Genomic DNA, 14,264 nt, shown 5'->3' with positions numbered 1-14,264 from the left:
TCCTTCAAGATCTAAGAATACCTTGTGTATTTCTCTAACCTCCATCCCTTTTCCATTATCTACTCCAGCCGTATTGAGCCACTCCACTCACTCTCACTTCCAGGAGTTTGCTTGTGTTGCTCTCTCTGCTCCAAATGTTCACCTTCTGTCTCCCACTTTCTGCCACCCCTGTATGACTTACTGTGGGCCCTTGACTTTGGTATCTACTCATCATGGAAACATTGCTTACACTTTCTCCCACTACAGATGCTTTCCTTCATTTTCTCCGTCTTCCTCTTCTCTTGCCCCATGGCATTTAGCATCATCGTAACAACACATTCTGTCGAACTTTCCTTTTGCATAAGGTAAGTAAACCTTAGTTTCTATGACATAGAAACACGAAAACGTTCATGATTACTACAGTATACATTTCTTGTTATTTAAACAACAGTCCATTTAACCTGAACAGTATAGATGTTCAAGAGGCAGCCTTCCACTTGGACATTGATAAACTCAGACTCCTTGCATTTTGTGACTGCCGTCTTCCAAGGTCTTGCAGAATCAGATAAAAAGGGTGAAGAGATAAGACATATTTTATATGCTGGTCAGCTTGAAAGTGGCATACATTGTATCATTCAGGTTCCCTTAGCAAGATTTAGGCATGTGGCTACACTTAGATGCAAGGTGGAGGGGATTGAAAAATATCCCTGCCTGCTTCCTAACTACAGTGCTACTGTATAAAAAGAGAGTGCATACTTTGGCCAACTGGCCATCTCTGCCATCTTTATGTTTTTTTGTCTTCCCTGGTAATGTTAAGGTAGGAGCTGTGTTCCTATCTCTGTCTTCTAGACTATATTTATGACATTAATAAAATTATTATTTGTCAATACAGTTGGCCCTTGAACAACACAGGTTTGATCTCTGCAAGCCTAATTATACATAGGTTTTTTTCTGCCTCTCCCACCTCTGAGACAGCAAGACTTACACCTCTTCTTCCTTCTCATCCCACTCATTGTGAAGACAATAAGGATGATGACCTTCCTCATAATCTAATTCCATTTATTGAGTAGCAAATATATATTCTTTTCCTTATGCTTTCTTAATAACATTTTCTTTTCTTTGGCTTATTCTATTATAAGAATACAGTACGTGATGCATATAACATACAAAATATGTGTTAATCTACTGTCTATGTTATCAGTAAGGCTTCCAGTCAAAAGTAAGCTATTAGTAATTCCGTTCTACAGGAGTCAAAAGTTATGTGTGGATTTTAGACTGCATTGAGGGTTAGCATGCCTAACCTCCATGTTGTTCAAGGGCCAGCTATATGGATCAGTAGTGTTAATATTTTGTGGGTCACACACATTGCTGGAAATGTGCCACATCAGCCTAGATAAATTCACATATCTTTTCGATAAAACAATAGAAATCCATAAAATTTTACCTACAATTTCATATCTTACATGGTCACAAAATTGATAAACTCATCAACGATCCTCAAAGAGAATGAAGCAAGGCCCAGAAGACAGTCAAGCCCAATTACAAAAGCGGTAGGGAATATCTTTGAACTCCACATTAAGAAGTGTGGTGTAGGTATACAAAGTAGGATCTGAACGAATTATTTACACCTTGGTTTGGTTCGGTGGTTTGCATATACTTTTTATCCCTGGGAAATGCCACATCAAAGTGGCTACCTCGATTGCCCACTGATTAATTACTCCGTCCTCTGCACTCCCACAGCATTCTCCACATTCCTCTATTAGTTTCCAATATATTTAGAAGTTGTTTCGCACATTAAGCTGCTTAGCTCATCTCCGTCACCTCAAAGTGTCTATCACATAGTAGGGCACGCTGAGCATCTCTTGCACAGAATGAACTGGACCAGTTGAACACCAACATGCTATAACACATGTCTCCAGCAGATCAGCTCCACACAGCCCAGGAGTAACAAAGAGGACAGTTACACACCACAGTGACTAATTCCCAGCTAAAGGGGGAAAGCAGGCTCCATCTGGGAGACAGATGGAAAGCTCCCCTTTTAGCACTTGACATAAATTAAATCTCACTATCCACCAAAACTGAAGGTTTACATTGATTTTGTAAGGCTTTTTCTCCCTCCTTAAAGAAAAAAGCTATTTGTTTATGAACTCCAATTTCATGACAAATTTTGCTCTGTATTGTGATTATAACACTTAATTTGCTAATTAAACATGCTAATTGCAAGTAGTTACCTCACATAACTACAAGACACAGAAGTATAATTATGTAATAAAGAGCTTTTATGAAACTTTTGTGGGAAAGAGCTGGCTGAGGAGGCAGCTGCTTTGAGAGACCAGGGGCGGTGCTCCCCAGGGCCCACTGCATCTGAATTGCCCCTGGGTAACAATTAGAACCAGGCTCCATGCTCCAGTTTCTCCATTCTTAAGTCTGAGAAAAGCTCCTTCTACAGCCAAGGGCATGATGACAGAGCCTGTTGGAAGGGGAAGAGGAACCTCTTTACAAACCAGAGCAATTCTACTGACTTGCAGCTTGAGACTGGAGCAAGCCAAGAACTTCCATGGGGTGCTTCCTTACAGAGTTTGTTTCTAAAACCCACCCCCTCAGCTCCCCATCATAATCCACCCATTGAAAGCAAGTCCCAATAACTGTTTCCTGATCTTTTATGAAACAGAATTGCAAGCAAGAAGCAGATCCAAGAGGCAAATGTGAGATAAGTAGAATGAATTTGCCTAATAAAGAACTGGAGGCCAGGTGCTGTAACTCACACCTATAATCCCAGCACTTTTGGAGGCTGCGGTGGGTGGATCATTTGAGGTCGAGAGTTCAAGAGCAGCCTGGCCAACATGGTGAAACCTCATCTCTACTAAAAATATGAAAATTAGGCAGTATGGCAGCAAGCACCTGTAGTCACAGCTACTCGGGAGGCTGAGGCAGAAGAATCACTAGAACCCGAGGTGGAGGTTGCAGTGAGCCGAGATCATGCTACTGCACTCCAGCCTAGACTATAGAGTGAGACTCAATCTCAAAAAAAAAGAAAAAAAAAAGAACTAGAAAGAAAAGGAATAAAAGTAGTAGAAGAAAAACCCATTAAGCTCCGACTTAAGAGTTTGATGATTTGGTATTCAGGGAAATGTAGAAAGGAACTTGGGGTAAGTGTTGCTAAACAATGTCAATGGAGTTCCTTTAATGTTTTCAGGAGGCAGAAGTAAGGATGGGGATTTCTTTTCAGCACCTCCCCATGCTGAAAGTGTGCTTCTTAGAATGTGACTTTGCATAGACCCTGGACCACATGACGCCCGCAGGTGTATTTGGGCTATACATGATCATCTTATCTATGCTAATTCCTATAAAGCAGATATCTCTTATTTTTCCATTCTTTTCCTCCTCATATATAACCTAATCACCTTCAGTATATCTATCTAAGTATATGGATGTGGGAGGATGTGTAGAAATTCTAGCTGCTTTTTCTATAAATCTTCATTATTATCACAATTATTACTTCCACAATTATTCTTATATTCTGTAAGACCTCAGATTCAAACATTCCTTTCCTGTTCTCTTGGCTTCTATTCCTTCCACTCACCATCACCACATCTATATAAGTGGATTAAGTGGGTCTTTATATTTCTAATTAGTAGACCAAAGTTCAAGATAGGTAAACACTTAAGCTGAAGCCTATAAAGAAACTGATAGAGAAGTTGAAACTATGTCATGTGAACTGACTAAATTTCAGCCACTGTAATGCCCCACAATTTTGTTCCCATTACTCCCTGCAAGATGCTATGTAATCCTTTCATCAGTTTGTGCATTTGAAATATTATCCATCAGCAAAACTACCAGCTTAGATTGTTTTTCCCATTTCATGTTACATACATAATTGAAGCTACAGCCCAGCAGCCATGAATTAAGTTGCATCACATTAAAGTGACAGTAGAATTCACAGTGGGCCATGGGAGAGGCACTTAGATAGCACCTTGTCAAGACTTTGTTCCTGTTTCCTTACTCCTGGGGGGCAACAGACCAGCTAAGCCTGATGGCTCCCAAACAGTGGCACGACAGTGTGTTCTCATTTATTCACAATGGGAACTCACAAGTGCAGTTTTTTTGCTTTTTGTTTTTTGTGGGTTTTTTTTTTTTTTTTGGAGTGAAATACAGCAAAAACTTCCCAAACCCCACCATAATCAACTGCACCCAAAGTAACTCAAGGAAACAAATAAAGCCACCAACAGCCAACTTGGGCATTGTTGTGGCACAACCTGACCCGCAACAATTTCTTGAGAGAAATTAATGTATGTTTGGAAACTTCATTCCACTTCATATGACAGAAAGGTTTTGAAATTAAGGTTATACAAAGTCAAAGAAAAGGTATTCACAGTAGCACAGTTCTTAGCTCACAGAAGGAGATCCATAAAGAATTGTTGAATGAATATTTTTTAAGAAAGCAAGAATTGCAATTGATGGTCAACAGTTTAAATTTTTTCCTCAAACATTGTGCTTATTGTGATAAATATAAATTCCATATAATTCCATATGTTGTATTTTCTTTCCTTTTCTTTTCTTTTCTTTTTTATTTTTTCGAGACAGATTCTCACTCTGTTGCCCAGGCTGGAGTGCAGTGGTGCCATTTTGGCTCACTGTAACCTCCACCTCCAAGGCTCAAGCAATCCTTCCAGCTCAGTGTCCCTACCAAGTAGCTAGGACTACAGGTATATGCCACCATGCCTGTCTAATTTTTGTGTTTGTTTTTTTTTTTTTATAGAGACAAGGGTTTCACCGTGGTGCCCAAACTGGTCTCAAATTCCTTGAGTTCAGATGATCCACATGCCTCAGCCTCCCAAGTGCTGGGGTTACAGGCATGCGCCACCATGCCCAACCTTAATTCTATATGTTTCATGAAAGAGGGAAAATGCTTTCTTCAGAGGCCACAATGTAGAAAACTCTCCTGGGTTTTGATTCTTAAATTCCTTTTTAAAAACTCTTTACTTTGGCCGGGCATGGTGGCTCATGTCTGTAATCCCAGCACTTTGGGAGGTGGAGGCAGGAGGATTGCTTGAGCTGAAAAGTTTGAGACCAGCCTGGATTTTGATGGAATCTGAGACCCTATCTCTATAAAAAATTAAAAATTAAAAAAAAACCCTTATTTTAAGATAATTTTAGACTTAGAGAAAAGTTACAAAAAAAAGTAGAGTTCCCCTTACCCTTCACTCTGTATCCCTTTATATTAAGTACCCCTTACATAACCATAGAACAATTATCAAACCTGAGAAATTAACCTTCTACACTCCTTTTGTTAACTAAACTGAAGAATTATTCCAGTGTCATTAGTTTTCCACTAATGTCCTTTTTCTGTTCCAGAATTCAATCTAGGATCTCAATTTGCATTTGGTTATCCTGTCTCCTAGGCTCCTCCCATCTATGACAATTTCTTCTCTCCTTGTTTTCGTGACCTTGGCATTTTAAAGAGTACTGCTCAGTTATTTTGAAGAAAGTCCCTCATTTATGTTTCTCTGGTGTTTTCTCATTGCTATATTGAGGAAATGCATTATTGGAGTGGATACCGTGGAGGTGATGTGGCTTCCCATTTGTCAAATCACAGGGTACATGATATCTGCAGGTATTACTGGTGATATTAACCTCCGCCACTTCTCTAACATGGTGTCTGCCATGTTCTCCCCTGTAAAGTTACTGTTTTCCCCTTGTCATTAACAAATATTTGGGAAATATCCTTTGAACTTTGAAAATACTATGTTTCTGTTTAAACTTTTACCTACCAATTTTAGCATCCATCAGAAAAGCTTGTTGGCAGTAATTATTAGTGTGTGTTGTAATGATGATTTTCTATTTCTTCCATTCCTTTTACATGTATTAATTGGAATTTATCTATATAGAAGAGCTGTCACTCCTCCCCCATTTATTTGTTGAGTTCATTATTTATATCAGAATGCACTGATGAATGTTTTTATTTTATTCTTTAGGCTGTAAGCTAATACTATCATTACTAGTTTTGTAGGTCAAGCTGTTCTAACTTTAGCCAGTCGGGGCTCTTCCATATATTTCTTGTGTCTTTTCAGCATGCCCCTATCTTTCATCTTGTGCTGACTTTTTAAGCATTTCCTTACTATTTGGCATTCTTATATGCTCTGGGCTCATTCTGTATTTTCCCAATCCCAGCCCTGGGATCGACCAATTCACCAAAGAGCTCTTGGTTGCTTTTATTTAGAGAATGGTGTTTAGAGTGGTGCTACTGAAATGTCAGAAATTTATTGTTCTGAATATTGTCCTAGGCAAGTCAATGTTTCAGGAAGTCTTCCATCCCAACCACCCCCACCTACCCATAGAAGAAAAAGCACAGACCCTTTGCCCCAAATGTTATCAGCATATTGATACACAGCCCTGTTTACCAAGAGCAGTATTTTTAAAAATTCACAGTCATTGTGACAGGGGTAACAAAGGTCACACTGGATGCCAGTCTTAACCCTAGGGCAAGATCCTGGACTCCGCGACTATGGTAGATATCACAACCTTTTGTTGCTAGGTTATGAAGAGATACTGAGAGAGTACAAGATGGAAGTGGGTCCCATAAAAGAGGTCACAGTAGCTTGAGGCCATGGGGTGGACACTCAGAATCAGAGCAGGAGCAGTTTCCAAACAGTTGTTTATATATTTTGAGTAACAGTAGAGCCATACATGCACATAGCAGCTGATTATCAGCCTTGCTCTTACTATCTTACAGTGCTAGTCTTCTGCAAATGGGGTGCTAATTCTCATTAATGACACAGCATTCCTGTCATTTTTCAACTTCCATCTGAGAGCCAGGACTTGGGAGTCAGCTCTAACTGCATTTGAATCCCCATTTCTTCCACACATCAGCTGTATCATTCCAGTCAATCACTTGACCTCTCTGAGCTCAAAAAGGATAATGAGAGCACCTACCTCACAACTCAGAACAGTGCCTGGCACGTGGTAAATGTTCAACAAGCATTAGCGCTATTGCTGTTAATAGTCAGGGGGTTCGATTCAGACCCCAAGAGAGGGTTTCTTGGATCTCGCACAAGAAAGAATTTGAAGCAAATCCATAGAGTAAAGTGAAAGCAAGTTTATTACGAAAGTAAAGAAATAAAAGAATAGCTATTCCATAAGCAGAGCAGTGGCTTGAGATGCTCGCCTAAGACACTTATAGTTATTCATTGCTTATGTGTTAAAAAAAAAAAAAGGGTGGATTATTCACGAGTTTTACAGGAAGGGCATGGCCAATTCCCAGAACTGAGGGTTCCTCTCCCTTTTAGACCATATAGGATAATGTTCCCATGGCATTTGTAAACTGTCATGGTGCCGGTGGGAGTGTCTTTTAGCATGCTGATGCATTATGATTAGTGTATAATGAGCAGTGAGGATGTCCAGAGGTCACTCTTCTCACCATCTTGGTTTCTGTGGGTTTTGGCTGGATTCTTACTGCAAGCTGTTTTATCAGCAAGGTCTTTACAAACTGTATCTTTTGCCAACCTCCTATCCTGTGAATTAGAGTGCCTAATTTCCTGAGAACGCAGCCCAGTAGGTCTCAGCCTCAGGTTACCCAGCCCCTATTCAAGATGGAGTTGCTCTGATTCAGACACCTCTGACCTTTCTGCTTGTACTGCTACTACAAATAATGAAGAATATAATAAATGTTAGCCATTATTTGATCTATCATTGAGATTTTTTTCTATCCTCCACAGAACCAGCAAACATTACAGAATTCAGTATATTCCCTACAAAAGAGACTTGGTATTTTGTCAAGATGATACTATAACAATGGGATGGAGAGTTCTACTTCCAGTTATTAATTATCCAAGCATATTTCAGATAACAAATCAACTTTGCATAGAACAGTAAGATAATGAAAATTTTCTCTGCTCTATCTTTATGAAGCCAGGAACAGCAATTACACAGGAGAAATCCGATCTCTATAGGCATGATTAGGCACGTTATTAATTAGTTTTAATGCTGTAAATACCTTGGGCACAATTTAAAGGTTTGTACCATGTGTAATTACACTCCAGAATACTGGAGGCAAAAGTAATCTTAATGATAATTTAGTTTGATAAATTTGTTTTGCACAAAAGATCACTGAATCCCAGAAGAGTAAAGGAACTTTCCCAAGGTCACATAGCCATATAGTACTCCACCTCAACACCTCCATGCTTTTTTCTTTCAGACATGAAATATCATCCTGCAGATAATTAATTGGTACTTCTCACTCAGGTAAAAGTTTTGTCCTGATGACTCTAAACCTTAGCCAACTTCTATGTTGTATCCCATTTCTTCCGACTTGTAGCATGCCAACAAGTGAGTTTTAAAAAAACTCCTAGCCGTGATAGCAATACCCTTTCAGCTTCCAGAAGCATTCACTCATTTTATCATGACCATAGCCCTGGGATCATCATACTATAAATAAGAAAGGTTAAGCTCTGATATCTGGAATTTGGAATAGCAAACTCCTTTTGTGGTAATCAAGGAAGACTTCATGGAAGAGGTGGCATTTGCACTATGACTTAAAGAATAAGTAGGCTATTACCCATTGGACAAGAGCAAAAAAGGAGAAGGCAATCCAGGTTAAAAACAACAACAGCAGCATGAGCAAAAACAAGTAGGATGTTAGAATGTTCATTAAGAAACTTCCTCTCCTGCTTTGATTTAATGTATTAAACGCTGCACGGGAAATGTCAAATGATAGAGGTATTTTTATTGGTCGTGGAATTTCAAGGGCTTATCAAATGCTTAACAAGAACAGATTGTGTACGTTTTGTGGTTACAACTTTAACTAATAGGCAGAAGGGGAATTCAAATTCCCCTTCTGTAAACCAATGTCCATAAAACAGAATCATGGCACTACAATTATTAACATAATCATTAAAAAACAGTTTAGTTAAATTTAAGAAAACCTAGACACATGAAGACGTAGTGTCTTCATCAAAGCAGCTGAAGTCCAGATAAAACAAACCTTCTAAATTGACTGTGATGCTTTGAAATAAAATCCTTGGAGCGCCAATTACAGCAGTCTCTGAAAAGCAATTATTATCAGCCTCCACTGCTTTTCACCACACATTCTAATTTAATTACATCTTCTCTGTTTAAAATGTAGTACTGTACTGAAAGATATGGCAGTAGCAAAAAAGAGTTCATGTTAATAAAAAATTGCTTTTTATATTGAGGATGATTAGCCTTGGCCGTACTGTTTCCAAGAGAGACATGGGATTATGAACTCATTAATTGCAAGTGGTCATCGCTGCAAAATAATTTGTTCAGTGTTGGAGGAACTGTTATCCCTGGGTGGAAAGGATCTAGATGAGAAGAGATGGAGCTTGATCATCTTCAGCATCTGCCCTGCCTCGGCTGCTCAGAGCCTTCCAGGGATCTCCTCCAGTCCAGCTTCCTTATTCTGAGCTAAATCAAGTTTACACATTTATCAATTGTGAATATTTAACAATCACATTTGGCTTCCAACTCCTGTTGATGAAACAGCCATTTACACAACTCATGAATTCTCTTTTCATATCTCTAGTGCTGGGGAACAAAGTGGAAGTGTGCTTCCCTGGCAGAAAACCAAGCCATATTGACTTTGTACAGAAAAGGCTTTTTCCTGTCATTCTCACAGCTCATCGTTTAGCTGGAGGCACTAAAATTCCTCTTGTTTCTAAATGTACCATCTCCCTGGATAGTGGTGAAGAATCGTTGCATTGTCTGGATGGGAAGAGTCATTTTGATCATATGCCCACTGTTTTGTTTTACAGATGAGGAGATCCACAGGTATAGTTCTTAAGAGGATTTCTCAAGGTCACCAAGGTATCAGGCAAAACAGGGACTAGATTGTAGTTCACCTGCATTTCAGTTCCACTAAGGCAGGGAATATTCTATGGCAATGAAGCCGTTTTGATTCTGAAATCAACATTTGATGTTAACATAGAATGAGGTTAATCTCCACCCCATATCACTTTTTTATAACCTTGTATAGTCACTGCTCCCTAGAGTCTTCATAACACTGTTTCTAATCTGCTGTGTGAATATTTCTCTTAAAAATTTCAGTTGTACATTTCTAGGCCCTAAGTGAGACCTTTTGAATCAGAATGTACCATATACACTAAAGTTTAAAAATACAGTTGATCCTTAAATAAGATAGCTTTGAATTGCCTGGGTCCATTTATGAGTAATTTTTAAAAATAAAACTTACACCAAGTGTGCCTGCCTCCCCTTCTACCTCCACTACCTCTTCCACCTCTGTAACCCCTGAGACAGCAAGACCAACCCTTCCTTTTCCAAAGACAACGAGGATGAAAAAACCTTTTTGATGATCTGCGTCCACTTAATGAATAGTAAACATATTTTCTCTTTCTTATGATTTTCTTAATAACATTTTCTTTAGCTTACTTTATTGCAAGAATACAGTACACACTGCATATCATATACAGAAGACGTGATAATGGACTGGACTGTTTTGTTATTAACAAGTCTTCTAATTCTGTTTTTGTTACTAGTAAGGCTTTTGTAATTGGTAAGACTGAAGTTGGGACCTAGTCTCTCCCCTCCTATCTGTGCTTTGGCCCCTGCTTATTTAGCTGTTGCCATGGTAGTACCTTCAAGCTTGATGGAATCATAGGCATGATACAGTCACCATTACCAAACCCAGAAATGGTGTTGGTTCATAATGGAAATCTGCATGTAGGACCAGCTACATAAATTGCAGAACCCAGCCTGAAATGAAAATGCATATTCTCCTGTGCAAAAAATGATTCAGCATTTCTAGATGGTTACGGCAAAGCATTGACCAAGTGCTGAACACTTGCAGTCAACAGTGGGCTATATTAGTAGTTAAGTTTGGAAGAAGTCAAAAGTTATATGCAGATTTTTGAATGTATGGGTGGGGGTTGGTGCCCCTAATCCCCACATTGTTCAAGGGTGAACTGTATTGCTCTTTCCCTTTAGCTTTCAGCTTGGGTGGAATAGATTCAAGGATTATACAAGTATCATCAAGGTGTCTTTTCTGAACCACACATATGTAGCCCTTCTCAATCAAGGAGGAAGGCAGTAGCTAGGGTACCCTTAAAAAGAATATCCCCCAATATGAAAACTATTGCTCTAAAGATTACCAGGAACAAAGACAGATCAGGCTAAATATTCTACAAGTAGAGTCAATGGGTTCTATGTATTTATTTCCAGCTGCTTATACTAAAAGCTACAGATACGATAGAATTATTTACAAAAAAAAAGAAGGCTGGGCACGGTGGCTCATGCCTGTAATCCCAGCACTGTGGGAGGCTGAGGTGTGTGGATCACAAGTCAGGAGATTGAGACCATCCTGGCCAACATGGTGAAACCCATCTCTACTAAAATACAAAAATTAGCTGGGCATGGCGGCGCATGCCTATAATCCCAGCTACTTGGGAGGCTGAGACAGGAGAGTTGCTTGAACCAGGGAGGAGGAGGTTGCAGTGAGCTGAGTTTATGCCACTGTACTCCAGCCTGGCAACAGAGCTAGACTTCTCAAAAAAAAAAAAAAAAAGAAAGAAAAAGGAAAAGGAAATCAATGTAATAAAGATGGCTGGGGAGAACAAAGCTGTTCCCAAAACTGAGATTAATGAATTTTGCTGAGATAGAGCACATAACAACCTCTTAGCTTCCTGCGTTCATTGCAAAAAGGAAGTGCAGTATGCCACAGTGCTCTTACAGTGTAACTGCAGTACAAAAGATTATTGGATTTTTTCTTAAGTATGAAATTCTGAGATATTTTAATAAGAATTTATACAGTGAACATTACTGGAGCTGTGTCTGTACTTACAGCCTTTAGAAATACACAGAAAGAGGCCAGGTGCAGTGGCTCATGTCTATAATCCCAGCACTTTGGATGGCTAAGGCAGGTGGACCATGAGGTCAAAATAAAAAAAGATTGTCTGCAGGGTTGTTCCAGCTCATGTCCATTACTCAGGTCAAAGCAGTAGGGTTCTGGCCCTGCATATTCCTTGATCTCATGTTGTTGTGCATCATGAGAAAAAGAGAGGCAGAAGCAGAAGAGGACACATAGGAAGGGTGATACAGCATACCTGGCTTTGCCTGTGTCATGTAGATAAAAATTCTCCACAGAAAATAGTTGCCAGGCACAGGGAATATCGCAGCTCCCACAGCAGCCTCAATGCTAATGATTCCTGTAGGGATCCAATCAGGGTAGCTTTGCATTAGATGCATTGCAGTTCCCCAAGGCCTCACCCATGAACAGGGTCTTAAAGGCACAGGCATCCAACCAATCATATGCTTTAGATAATTCTAGGGAAATTCAATCTTTAGTTTGCTGCAGGGACTAACTGCAGCACCCCTTATATTACCATCTCAAATATGTCAGTGTTAAAACCAAGCTGCTGCTGCCTTTGGCTGCAAATTGTTTGAGTTGTTTGTTATTCTGTCAAAATATTTCTTAGAACATTTCTTAAGGCTATAAAACAAAACAATTTCTCCAGGTAAGAAGCTCTCCAGAGAGCCATAAAAATAATTTTTTGTTCACCTAAATGGGGAAAATTATTCAAAAGAAAACCTCATAACCTGGCCTTTAGGTTTTACCTGACTCCTTTTGAATAGTGCAGTGGAACTCTAAATATGGTAAGATTGTCCTCCAGAGGAAGAGGCTGTCAAAAGAAATGCAAAGAATCTAATTTAGTAATGTTTTATTGAACAACTAGATTAAGATTCACATAATTTTACTCTTACCATTGCAAGTTGCTGTGTGTTTTTCGATTTTGTTTTTAAACCCTGGGTCTGGCCAGGTACGGTGGCTCATGCCTATAATCCCAGCACTTTGGGAGGCTGAGGCGGGCAGATCACCTGAGGTCAGGAGTTCGAGACCAGCCTGGCCAACATGGTGAAACCCTGTATCTACTAAAAGCACAAAAATTAGCCGGGCATGGTGGCAGGTGCCTGTTATCCCACATACTAGGGAGGCTGAGGCAGGAGAATTGTTTGAACTGGGAGGCAAAGGTTGCAGTGATTTGAGATCGTGCCACTGCACTCCAGCCTGGGCAACAAAACAAGACTCCGTCTCAAAAAGTAAATAAATAAAAATTAAAAAATAAACCTAGGGTCTGTGACACCAACAGAAATTATCAGGCATATCAGTGTATCATCTCCCAGGGAAGAGGTGGCCTCAGAAGCAGCAGGCAATTTTGTCTGAGCTGCCAAGTGCTCTGGGAAAGAGAAATGTCGCTCCCTCACCAAGGGGATTTCACTGAGGACCATGACTTATGTTGCTAATTGCTCCCGAGCCTAATTCTCAGGCCTTGCTTGAAATCATTCAGTTCAAAGGGGGAACTCCTAAGAGATTATTCCTCTTTTGCAAATTTGACACTCAAATTAAAGAATGAAAGTTACGGGTCTCCAGGCCTTTGCTTCCTTTATTGATCTTTGCAAAGACTTTACTCCTCTGCTGGTCCGTCTCAACCAGAGAAGACTGAGGCTCTATGTTAGTCTTGACTTGATACACTGAAGATTTTTCCATGAGAAATTCACAACCAAAAGCTAGCACTGAATTTGGCTACTTTACTCAGGGTTGGACTAAACAAAGAATTGAATGGTTAAATCCAGGAAGCTGTCAGAGCCCTTGGAAGCCTGACAGAAGATGGTGTCTGCATAACATTCAAGACCGAGGCTTGAGACTTAGTCTCTCCCCTGCTACCTTCACTTTGGCCCCTGTTTACTTAGCTGTTGCAGTGGTACTACCTTCAAGCTTGATGGCATGATACAGTCACCACTACCAAACCCTGAAATGTTGCTGGTTCATAATGGAAATCTGCATGTAGGACCAGCTACATAAATTGCAGAACCCAGCACAAAATGAAAAGGCATATCCTCTTGTGCAAAAAACAATTAAGAATTTCTAGATAGTGATGGCAGAGCATTAAACCAAGCGCTGAACACTGCTAAGCACAGGATCCTGTGTAACCATGAGGTTAGCCCCATCTGCCTGGTTGCTCCTCAGAGAATGAGAAAGTTCTCAGCAGTTTTATCAACATAAGGCCAGCGTTTTTCTCCTGATCTCATAGACCCTCAGGATGAAAGAGAGCTTGGGGTCAGCAGGTCTTATCATTTTCTCATGACGAACCCTCTTCTGCTGCATCCTGCTTTCTGCTCTGCCCCTCATGATTCTAATTGGTATCCATTGTTGCCATTTCTATTTTAGAGTCTCTAGCCCCTTAGATCTTCCTGGCTTCCATAGATGAAGCTACTCTTTTCTTGAATCAAACATCACTGTTGTCTTCATTGATTCA

The sequence above is a fragment of the Sapajus apella genome, unplaced genomic scaffold, assembly GCF_009761245.1.
Source record: "Sapajus apella isolate SASKATOON/1434 unplaced genomic scaffold, GSC_monkey_1.0 scaffold23, whole genome shotgun sequence".
Lineage (NCBI taxonomy): Eukaryota > Metazoa > Chordata > Mammalia > Primates > Cebidae > Sapajus > Sapajus apella.
The sequence above is the reverse complement of the archived record's forward strand: the minus strand, read 5'-3'. Positions refer to the sequence as shown.